An 11,920-nucleotide genomic window follows, 5' to 3' on the forward strand; every position below is an offset into this window, starting at 1 on the left:
GGAAAGGAGATATTGTAAATAAAGAAAACATCTAATAAAAAAATAGTCACCAGTGAAATGCAAGTTAAAACTATTTTTATTTGTCTTAGTCAGGGTTTCTATTCCTGCACAAACATCATGACCAAGAAGCAAAATGGGGAGGAAAGTGTTTATTTAGTCACATTTCCACATGGCTGTTCATCACCAAAGGAAGTCAGGACTGGACTCTAGCAGGTCAGGAAGCAGGAGCTGATGCAGAGGCCATGGAGGGATGTAACTTATTGGCTTGCTTCTCCTGCCTTGCTCAGCTTGCTTTCTTATAGAAAACAGGACTATCAGCCCAGGGATGGCACCACCCATCATGGGCCCTCCTACCCTTGATCACTAATTGAGAAAATGCCTTACAGCTGGATCTTATGGAGGCATTTCCTAAAGAGAGTCTCCTTTCCCTGTGATAACTCCAGCTTGTGTCAAGCTGACTTGCAAAACCAGCCAGTACAGTATTCCATCTCACTTCATTCAGAGTAGCCATCATCAGAAATTACAAATATCGGAAAATGCTAGAATAGATATTTAGAAAAGGAGCCCTCTTTGTGGGAGTAGAAACTACTGCAGCTGCTCTGAAAATAAGCTTGGAAGTTCTAGGAAGGAAGGAAGGAAGGAAGGAAGGAAGGAAGGAAGGAAGGAAAAAGGAACAAAAGAAACAAAGAAAGAAAGAAAGAAAGAAAGAAAGAAAGAAAGAAAGAAAGAAAGGGAAAAAGAAAAAAGAAAGAAAGAAAGAAAGAGAAAGAGAGGGAGAGAGAGAGAGAGAGAAAGGAAAGAAGAAAGAAAGAAAGAAAGAAAGAAAGAAAGAAAGAAAGAAAGAAAGAAAGAAAGAAAGAAAGAAAGAAAGAGCAAAGAAAGAAAGAAGAAAAAAAAGTAGATCTACGATATGATGCAGGTACACCACTTGTAGGCATGTACCCAAAGGACTTAATCATCTATTTTAGAGGTTACTTGCACATCCGTGTTTTCCAACACTCTATTCATATCATCTAAGAAAGTATCCATTAAACTGATAAGGAGATAATTAAAATATGGTACATATACACAATGAGATACTCCTCAGCAAAAAAGAAAAGCAAAATCTGCAGGTCAATTGACGTAACTGGAAAATCTCCTACTTCTGAGTGGGATCCACCCAGGTCTAGCAGGAGAAAAGCTCTTTCTTCTCTCTCAGGTAAGGGCTTTCAGTTTCCAGTCTTCTGTCTGTTTAATATGGAGTACATGGGAATGCTAGGAAACTAGACACGGGCCATTGGTGGCAGGGTATGCCTTCGAAGAGGAAGGATAGTAGGTATAGATGAAACCAAAGTAGAGAATGGAACACTAAAAGTGGAAGGGGTAACAATGAATGTCAAGTGAGCAAACGGTTCAAGCTGTGGTAGAGTGATGGGGCAGGGGAATAAGGGGGGACCAGGGAAGACTCAACCAAAACGAAGTGTGCATCAAGAAACTCTTTGGGAACAATGGTCTGGCACTCGTTTTCCAAGTGAAAATATAGTGAGTGGATAATAGAAACTATGTGATATGGGAGAACAGGGAGAGAACCCGAGGAGCCAGAGCTGTAAGTGGGGACAGGGACAGGGGATTGAATGAAAGCAGTTGGGTTCACCGAAGCTAGGCAGGTATGAAGGCGTGTTGTGAAATCCCACTAGTTTGTAAGCTACTGGAATGTATAATGTATAAAGGCAAACAAACAACAGGACGTTCTCTGCATTCGAGAACAATGCTGCACCCAGGAGGAATCGGTTAGTACATTAAAATCTCCGTGCTGGGAATAGGATAAGAACCCATTGCTGAAGACGTCACACACTTGGTTGTAGGACACGGATCCATTAGTCTTAAACTGATCAGAAGATCTTTGCCGTGCTAGCTGGCTTTCATCGTGGTGGATAATGCTATGCAGCCTGTTAAGGAACAAAAACCATCAGAGACCGTATTCAGCTCTAAACCTACGCGCTACAACACTGACTGCCCCTGGTACAATAGCAGCAAGACTGTTGTAGTGATGACTAACCACTCTCCTGGTTCGTTTTCAGTTGGACAGGACAACGTACATTCAAATCTGAATGTAAGCAGACTATGGGGGCGTGCTTGAAGAGCTACATGCCAATTAAAACACCAATTTGCATCTATCTCCTCATCTGTTCTATCAGCCAGGCATCCTTGGCACCCATCTGAGCCTCCGGGCAAGATCTGAGGGGAAAGTTACTTCTTCCTGTCAGTAAAACGTGGGGCAGACTCTTTCCCTCCCAGAGGATCCATCCCCCAACCTCAAGTCACTTCCCCTGGTGGATTTCTCCCTTTCACTTATCATGTACTTCATTTATTTTTCAAAATATACATTCAGCAGACATTTAAAAATAGTCTATTATATGTCTCTCGATGTTCTAGAATGCCTTCCTCTGACCTCTTTGTGCCCAAATTCTCCACAATAAATTTATCACAGGCAGCATAGCTCCCAATTTTCTTCTGACCATATGTTCCCTGATTCCCGGCACCTCTGATGTTCCCTATAGTTTTCTACTATCTGGATGTATCTGAAAAACTGACAAGAGGTGGGGAAAGCCAGAAAGATACTCACTGAGACTGGACAGTGGAGAAGACAACTAATCCCTGATGTCAAATAATTAGTGCTGTCCCCGGTATGCTTGGTGTCATCGTAAGTACTAGGGTGACTGTGAGAAGTTTAAGCTACAGTTTGTCTCTGGGGGTCTTTTGAGAGGAGGGAAAGCAGTATATAATCTTGCTAGGCATGATTTATGAAAGATGGAAGAACACCAACTTAATTGAGCCACGTCTAAAATTCATAGACTTGGAGTGTTTTAAATATGTTACGGTATATGATCCAACTTGATATTTTTAAACTGGGCAGTGTTGACTTTGAAGAGATTTCTCCAAGTTTTCAAAATAGTCAGTGCTGAAATAGTACCATCAAAATGTGTCCTGGGAGTAACAAGCTTGTCCTAGATACAAGAAAACTAATTGTGGAGTCTGTTCTCTCCTTTCTATAAATACATGATAAACAAAAGATTGTATATGTAGTTAAATAAATATTAATACAGGCCATGAATTAAGAGGTAAGACTTCATTTTCCTTGGCAGCATCACTATAGTAATAGATTTAATCTAGTTTAAAATGTAAACTTCTGGTGAAACTGAGATTTCTTCTTTCAAAAAAAATCACTTAGTATTTTATATCCATTTTGTTGCACAGAGTAGCATCTCTATGCATTTAATCAATTTGCAATAATCAGAATTAACATGCTTATTATTGAAAAACATTCAAAATTCTAGCTATTTTGGCATATTCTTTTAACTGTTGTCAACTAGATTCTTGACTGTGCTGTAAAACATAGGGGAAATGATTCTTACCAAGCATGGTGGCATAAGCCTATACTCCAAGCACTCAGAAGGCTGAGGCAAAAGTTCAAGGCCAGCCTGGACTACATAGCAAAAGTAATCTATCTATAAAGCTGACCTACTGTACTAATTAACCATACTCACCCATCCATTCCATTCCCACACAACCTCTACACTCTAATAACAGTTACTCTATTCTCTAATGCTTTGAAATCAACATTTTGAAGGAGAATAAAAAATGAGAATGCACATATACTGCAAGCAACTTCTCCTATCCAACATGTCATCTAGTTTAATCCATGTTTCTACAAATGAAAGAATTTCATTTTTAATACATGAGCAATATTCTGTTTTGTTCATATTTTGTGTGGGGTTATGTGTTTCTATGTGTGTTTGTATACTTGTATATGTGTATATATGTATATCTCTACATGTGTTTGGGTGAGATGTGTGTGTTTCCATGTATTATATATATATATATATATATATATACATATATATATAATACATGGAATACATACATATATTATATATAGATATATTATACATGGAAATGTATATATGTGTGTATGTGTTTGAGTGTGAGTGTATGGTGTGTGGTATGTAGTTTGGTTTCTGTATCCATGAGTACGTCATGTATGGTGTGTATGGAGTGTGGTGTCTGTGTATGTAGTAGGAGATGTGTGGTGTGTGTGTGTGTGTGTGTGTGTGTGTGTGTGTGATGTGGATGTATCTGTATATGCATTTGGTCTATGGTGTTGTTTGTGTATGTAGTATGTGTTTGTATGTGGTATGGGTGTGTATATGTGTGAAATGTACATGTCTGTATATGCATGTGGTGTGCAGTATATGTTTGTGTATGTAGTGTGTGCTGTGTATGTTTGTATGTGATGTGTGTGGATGTGGTATGTATATGTCTGTCTGTGTGTGGTAGATGATGTGTGTTCATATAGAAAGAGTGGAAGATCTTACAGTTGACACAAACTTCCACCTTTTCTTTTCCACGTATCATTTTCTTATACCTGTAGTTACATGTTTCAAAGAGTAAGAAAGGAGTGTACCAAAGGGTGAGCAAGGGGAGCTACCAGAGACAGTGAGCTCTCTGATCCTAAACTGCAGGGAAGAAAAAGGCAGAGGCTGATGTGGAGATTAGATCTGAGGGAGGAACTCTCACTAGTTACAGTGTGAGGACAGGAGTTCTCCAGAGGAGGCTTGGGAGCTGAAGCTCAAAGCAGCATGAGACCTTTGAAATGGAAAGAAAGCTTAACTTCAGGTGGGAAGGCAGAGGCTAGAATCATAGGAGTGATGGTGGTCCTTAGACAAAATCCCAACAGGCAAGAGTGTGCATGGTCAATATGACAGTCAAAACAGAACACCCTCCTCCAATTCCAAACTAAGTTACTTTGGGGAAAACTTGACAATGGAATCATGTATTGAGCATAAGTTACAAGTGTATTCATTTAAAATAAAATAATACCCTATTTTTTTTTAATATTTTAAGAAAGAATACCAATCCTCTAAAGAAAGGAAAGAAATCACCTTATAAATTTATTTAGATGAAAGAAGAGAAAATGGCAAAATTGGCAGCTCAACGTATTGCTCAAGGGACTTCTGTATACTTCATAACCCATCACAGGCTCGTCTTCACTGGATACTCATCCTAAGGATCTCTGCTTTTGATTAGTCTCGGGGAATAGAAGCAATATCTCTCACCAAAGGAAAGGAAACAGGCTACCTTCCCATTAAAAGATTAAGGTTCCTCTCCCTCGGGGCACTGCTGTGGTACTGAGCAAAAGGTTGTTCATTGAGAAACGTACATGTGCAAATGCATACACACACACACACACACACACACACACACACACACACACGGCGGAAACAGAAAAGAACAGGAGTAAACAGACTGAAAGGAAGCATGTCAAAGATAAATTAAAAGCACAGATCAAACAGTCTCTGTGCAGTTTGTGTCCTAAGTATGCCACTTAGTAAAAGTTTGCCAACTTCCCCCCCAGCAAATAAAAGAAAAGGAAACATTTCCCAAGCTGGTATATAAAAAACAGAAAAGTCAAACATAAACCTTATGAGGAAAAAAACCACGTTAATGGTTTACATGAACAAAATGTAGTGAAACCACTACAAAGCTGAATCCAGATACTTAAAAAATATAAGTAATAATTATCAAATTATATTTATTAGAAGTGGATTAACATTTTTTTTTTTAAAAAAAATCAATCATCCGGGTATGGGCTCAGCAGTGAAGAGTATGCATTTGCAGAGGACCTGGGTTCAGTTCCTAGTATGCATTTTGGGTGCTCAAAACCATCTGTAACTGAGGCTTAAAGGGCATCTGATGCCTCTGGCCTCTATTTGCACAAACCCACACAGAGATACAAGCACCTGCACATAATTTGAAAGAGTCATACACATAGAACATTTGCAGGTACTGTAAAAGGCCCTAGGTCTAACACCCAGCAGCAAAAAAGAACAATAAATAAATAAACATTATTTTAATTGATTATGTGAACAAAATAACGGGACAGTGGCATGCAGATAGATGTATAAATCCTTACAAGACGCAATTTCCACTCATGGTAAAACGTTCTCAGCAAACTGTGAACAGACAATAACCTTAGAACTTCCTTAAGAAGATACAGGGTTTCTTGAAATGTCGGCTACACAGTGGTGCATCCAGCAGGTGTGGTTAGTTAATATTTTATCCCATGAAAAATATAGGGCTCATGGGCTCATGTTGGACACCCTGAGAACATAGACAGAGGGTTAAACTGCTGAACTACATACCTCATTTCTGTCAAAACCGAGCCTCGCCAGAATACAGAAAACCCGGTAAACTTGGTTCACTGACCTAGACTTGTGTAGAATTGTTTTAGTCTGTCATTATGACTAGACAGATGTCATATAGCCTCAGAGAAAACGTAATTGTGGGTCACTGAACCCAAAAAAACAACAGTTCTTCTGTGTGTTTCAAAGACTGAAAAGGTCTGGGACACCCTCTAAGAGGCCCTTTAGATTGGGGAGGGGACATCTAGAGAAGAACAGAACTTAGCAGGTGGAGTTGGTATACCCATGTACCTCTAGGTCAGAAAGAGTGATATTAGGGTCATGCCCTTCTAAAACGCACATCTGGCAGGAGGCCTATGTATGAGAATAAGATGATTAGGAATAGACTTGCCACTCACGACAAAGAAAAGAGTATCAAACTTGATAAATTTTACATGGTCGGTGGCGAAGTTTAGGGAAGCAAGGTAGCATGGATCTCAGGCTGAGTGGCACAGCAGGAGAAGGATGAAAACTCTGCCCATAGATCCATGAAGTGACGTTAGCATTTGTCCATCACTGTAGTAAAGAACACCGGTTTCCTTTCTGCTGTGGATTGCTGGAACCTAGAGGCTCCCTGTCTTGTAAGGATTAGAGCAGTGGAGATGCCACTGGTAGAGTGCCGTGATTCTGAGCATCCTGGTATCCTGGGGAAGATGGTGTTGCTTCCTTCCGGACTTCAGGATTCTCCCATCGGCACTACTTCCACGTCAGCTGAACAGACTCAGTAGCCACACCAAATTTATGGAGGGAAGCTTCCTTCACTCAGGGATTGATGGGGACTTGAAGAGATAGGACTGGTGAAGGAACCTGTAGCAGGCTCAGATTCTAGTGATGTTCCATAGACACTGACACTCCAGTAACCTCTTACAAAAGGTCATGGAAGATAGAGGTGTAGACAGGAAGCACATGGGTAACCAGCAAGTGTCACTTTGGTCCAGTAGTTCCCAAAGAGCAGTATTTCTCAGGGCCTTCAACTTTACCTCAGAAGTTGTTATATATATTGCACCAAAAACCAGGTACCTTTTGGAGCCAACTGCATCAGGAACGTTACTATCAGGCTCTCCAAGTGCGGGTAATAGATTTATAATTAACTTCAAAAAATCGTCCAGAACCATCAAAGATGTAATCTATGCTGGTAATAGGAACCAAAAATGGTCTTTCTATGTAGCTGAAGAGTTTTTAAGGGAATGTGTAAATTGACTGTATCGAAAAGTTGAGTCCTCCTTGACACAATATTCATGTCTTAGAAGGGCTAGAACATTAAAGGGGGCAATAATCCAAACTTGGCTTTGAAGAGGAATAGTCAGTGATCAAATCTGGCAATGTATCTAGAACCAGAGCCAGGACAGTCGCACCACACTTCAGAAATGGGACACAGTCACTCAGCTATACTGGTTCAATGAGAGCTGAACAACTTTCACCAACCCCAGCTATCTATTGAGAGACTGAAGGGACCAAGACTGGCACATTAACATGAACTGCCCTAGCAAGACACTAAAGCATAGGGGGCCTTGAAACAACTGCATGGAGTTCTTCTGTTTTAGTCACTGTTCATTACCTAGCTCTGTCAATATCTGACACTCGATAATCTCTCATACATACACACACATATATATGTATGTGTATATATGTATGATGTAAATATGTGCTGGTAATAGAATCCAAAATGGTCTTTCTATGTACCTGAAGAGTTTTTAAGAGAATGTGCAAATTGATTGTATCGAAAAGTTGAGTCATATATATACTATATATATACAGATACATATATATACATGTATATATATGTATATATATGGTATATATATACCATATATGTGTATATATATGGTATATATATGGTGCATATATATGTATATATATATACATATATATATATATATGTATGTATATAAAAGACCTCACAGGTTGGTTCCAGTCACATAATGCTGTGCCATCTTGTCACTTTTGATTAACTATCATCTGTCTTACTAGGGGTTCGTAATTTGCTAGTTGCAGTAGCCCTAGGCATTGCTGTGGCAAAATCCTTCAATTTAATAATTCATAAAGAAGGGAGTTATTTGTATATCTCTGCAGGGAAGTACAGGGTTAAGAGGCCTCTTTGTGTTGTTATTCCACGGCAGGAGACAGAGGAACAGGGACCCCCAAGAGGGTGCAGGCCACCTGTTTACATCAGGCACCTGTTCATGAGACAATTGATCAACTCCTATGATAATGACACTAATTAACCACCTCTTTGAGATGTCTCTAAGTTCTATGGAATTAGAGATGAACTCTTAGAGACACTTCAAAGCAATGTGCAGGTTCAGTTCACCATGCAAGAAACCCTTTCTCCTTAGGCTCCTGTTTGTGTGTTTATCAAGCCATTCCGCCATGCCATACTATTCATCTGCTTGCATCGACACCAGTGTAGACAATCCTACTCTTTTTAATACCAGCCACATGAAGACATAGCATATATTGCTATTCACAGTATATATAATAGATAAAAGACAAATACCAATTGACTGATTTGCTATTCTATACTTTGTATTATTTTAGAATATATGACTACTTATTACAAAACTAACTATAAGTTATGTACTCTTAAGAAGGAACCAAAAATGTGAAATATTACAATTAAAGTTACCATAAACTAAACTTATTTTATTACCACAAAGCCTTTTGGTCTTATGAATTCACCATAGCCTAAGCCTAAGGTATTGCTAAAACATACACAGGGCACAGTGATGTGTAGGGCCTTCACAGTGCCAACAGCTTGTTCCCTGATCTAGTCAGAGCCACTTCCAGTCCTGAAAGTGCCCTGTGCAAGTGTCCTCATTTTTAACTCTTATGCCACGTTTTGACTATATGTTTTGTCTTAGTCGGGGTTTCTATTTCTGCACAAACACCATGACCAAGAAGCAAGATGGGAAGCAAAGGATTTATTCAGCTTATATTTTCACATACCTGTTAATCATCAAAGGAAGTCAGGACTAGCAGGTTAGAAAGCAGGACCTGATGTAGAGGCCATGGAGGGATGTCACTTACAAGCTTGCTTTCCCTGGCTTGGTCAGCTTGCTGTCTTATAGAACCCAGGACTACCAGCCCAGAGATGGCATCACCCACAATGGACCTTCACACCCTTGATCACTAATTGAGAAAACGCCTTACAGCTGGATCTCAAGGAGGCATTTCCTCAAGGGAGGCTCCTTTCTCTGTTGATAACTCCAGCTTGTGTCAAGTTGACACACAAAACCAGCCGGTACAATTGACCCCTTGTCAACTTGACACACAAACACATCACTATTAAACCTCCACCCTTACTTTCTTGTTTATCCCCAAGATCTAAATAACTTTAAAAGTCTCACAGTCTTTACATAATAAAATTTCAATCCCTTTCAAATATCCAATATCTTTTAAATTCAAAGGATTTTTTTACAATTCAAAGTTTCTTTTTTATTATTATTAGATATTTTCTTTATTTACATGTAAATTTCTCCATTCCCAGTTTCCCCTCCAAAAAACAAAGAAACAAACAAAACCAACAAAAACAAACCCCTGTTGCCTCCCCCCTCCCCATACCTGCCACCCCACCCTCTCCCACTTATTGAACTAACTAGTACCCTCAGAGCTCCCAAGGTCTCAACCACCAACCAAGGACTGCACATGGAGGGGTCTGATTGTTCTGGCAGCATGTGTATAGTAGAGGATTGCAATTTGATCATCAATAGGAGGAGAGGAGCTCAGCCCTGTGAAAGTTCTGTGCCCCAGTGTAGGGGAATGCCAATTCAAAGTTTCTTAACTGTGGGCTCCATTAAATTTTTGTCTTATTTCAAGAGCCAAAAAATATCAGGGCACAGTCACAATCAAAAGCAAAATCAAACTCCAACTGTCCAATGTTTGGGCAACTCATGATCTTCTGGGCTCCTCCAAGGGCTTGAGTCACTTCTCCAGCTCTGCCCTTTGTAGCACACACCTCATCTTCTAGGCTCCAGCTGCCTATACTCCACTGCTGCTGCTGTTCTTGATGGTCATCTCATGGCACTGGCATCTCCAAAATGGTTGTCTTCTGCTGCAACTAGGTTTCACCAATAGCTTCTCATAGGCTCTCTTCATGGTGCCAAGCCTCAGCTCCTTTGGATGACTCCTTTATTCTTGGGCCATCAACTGCAACTGAGGCTGCCCCTTCACCAATGCCCTTCCATGGCCTCTCACAGTGCTGAGCCTCAGCTGCTTTTCATGACCCCTTTATACCTTCAAAACCAGTACCACCTGGGTGATTCTTACACAGTACCAAGTCCAGCTGCAGCACGAGGTACAACCTTGGCTATCTGTAGAACACGGCTTCTTTATGCTCTCAGAACACACATCCCAGAAGATGTCACCCCAATGATGTTGGTCTTTTCTTAATCACCGCTAATTTCTTACCTTCAGCTAACCAGCATCAATAGTCCCAATAACGCAAAGGTCTCACTTTAGTAGTTCTGATATCTTGCTAATCACAGCTGATACTTCAGCCCCAGTTAACCAAAACCACAGAATCTTCACATTTAAAACAGCAATGGCCCTGATAAGAGTTTTTAATCATCCCTCTGAAATTTCACAAGCCAGGCCTCCATTGTTCTCAACATTATCTTCCAAACTCCTATAGAACATCCCACAGAGCTCTTAACACCTAATGGCTCTTCTACCCCAAAGTTACAAAGTCCTTCCACAGTCCTCCCCAAAACATGGTCAGGAATACCCCACTGTACTGGTATAAATTTCTGTCTTAAGGTTTTACTGCTATGAATAGACACCATGACCAAGGCAACTCTTATAAAGATAACATTTAATTGGGGCTAGCTTACAGGTTCAGAGGTTCACTGCAATATCATCAAAGCAGGAACATGGCAGCATCCAGGCAGTCATGGCACAGGAGGAGCTGAGAGTTCTACATCTTCATCTGAAAGCTGCTAGCAAAATACTGACTTTCAGGCAGCTATGATGAGGGTCTTAAAGCCCATGCCCACAATGGCACACCTACTCCAACAAGGCCATACCTCCAAATAGTGCCACTCCCTGAGCCAAGCATATTCAAATCATGACACCTTTCTATGTTTTGATACATGCATACTTCTCACTGTGCTAGAATTGCCTAAGTATTCAATTCCATAGTAAGCTATGTAGTTTGGAGTCCAGGAGCTAGAGACTACATATCACAAAGCCTAGACTGACCTTGTGTCAACAGACTATTATCTACAGAAACCTGTATCATACAGATCTGTGTGGCACTCTGATGACCATGTATTTCTAACCATGAATTTCTCAGAACACATCACCAGCATTTATGATAAGTGACTACATAGATTTTTATTTAAAAAACTAGATTAATTCTTTGCTATCAACCTCTGGCCTTCTACATGCATGTAAACACATGCACACATACGCATATGCACATGGACATAAACATATACAATCTTTTCAGTCTCCCGAGAGTCTACTCTCTTGTATTACTCAACACAAAGCCTCAGCCTTCCATGTGACCTTTCCAGAACTCTCCATCCTAGTATGTGCCATGCTGTATTGTAATTTCCCTTATCTGTTTGTTCCTTCTTCTAGACCCTGAGGCCTATGGAGAGGTACTCTACCTGCTGAAGTGTCTTTTCCTTACAGGCATTGTGCTAGCACAGAGTAGGGTTAAAGTAACTTCATCTGCTGCTATAATAAGGTGTCACAGA

This window comes from Mastomys coucha, unplaced genomic scaffold, assembly GCF_008632895.1.
Source record: "Mastomys coucha isolate ucsf_1 unplaced genomic scaffold, UCSF_Mcou_1 pScaffold17, whole genome shotgun sequence".
NCBI classification, from domain to species: Eukaryota; Metazoa; Chordata; class Mammalia; order Rodentia; family Muridae; genus Mastomys; species Mastomys coucha.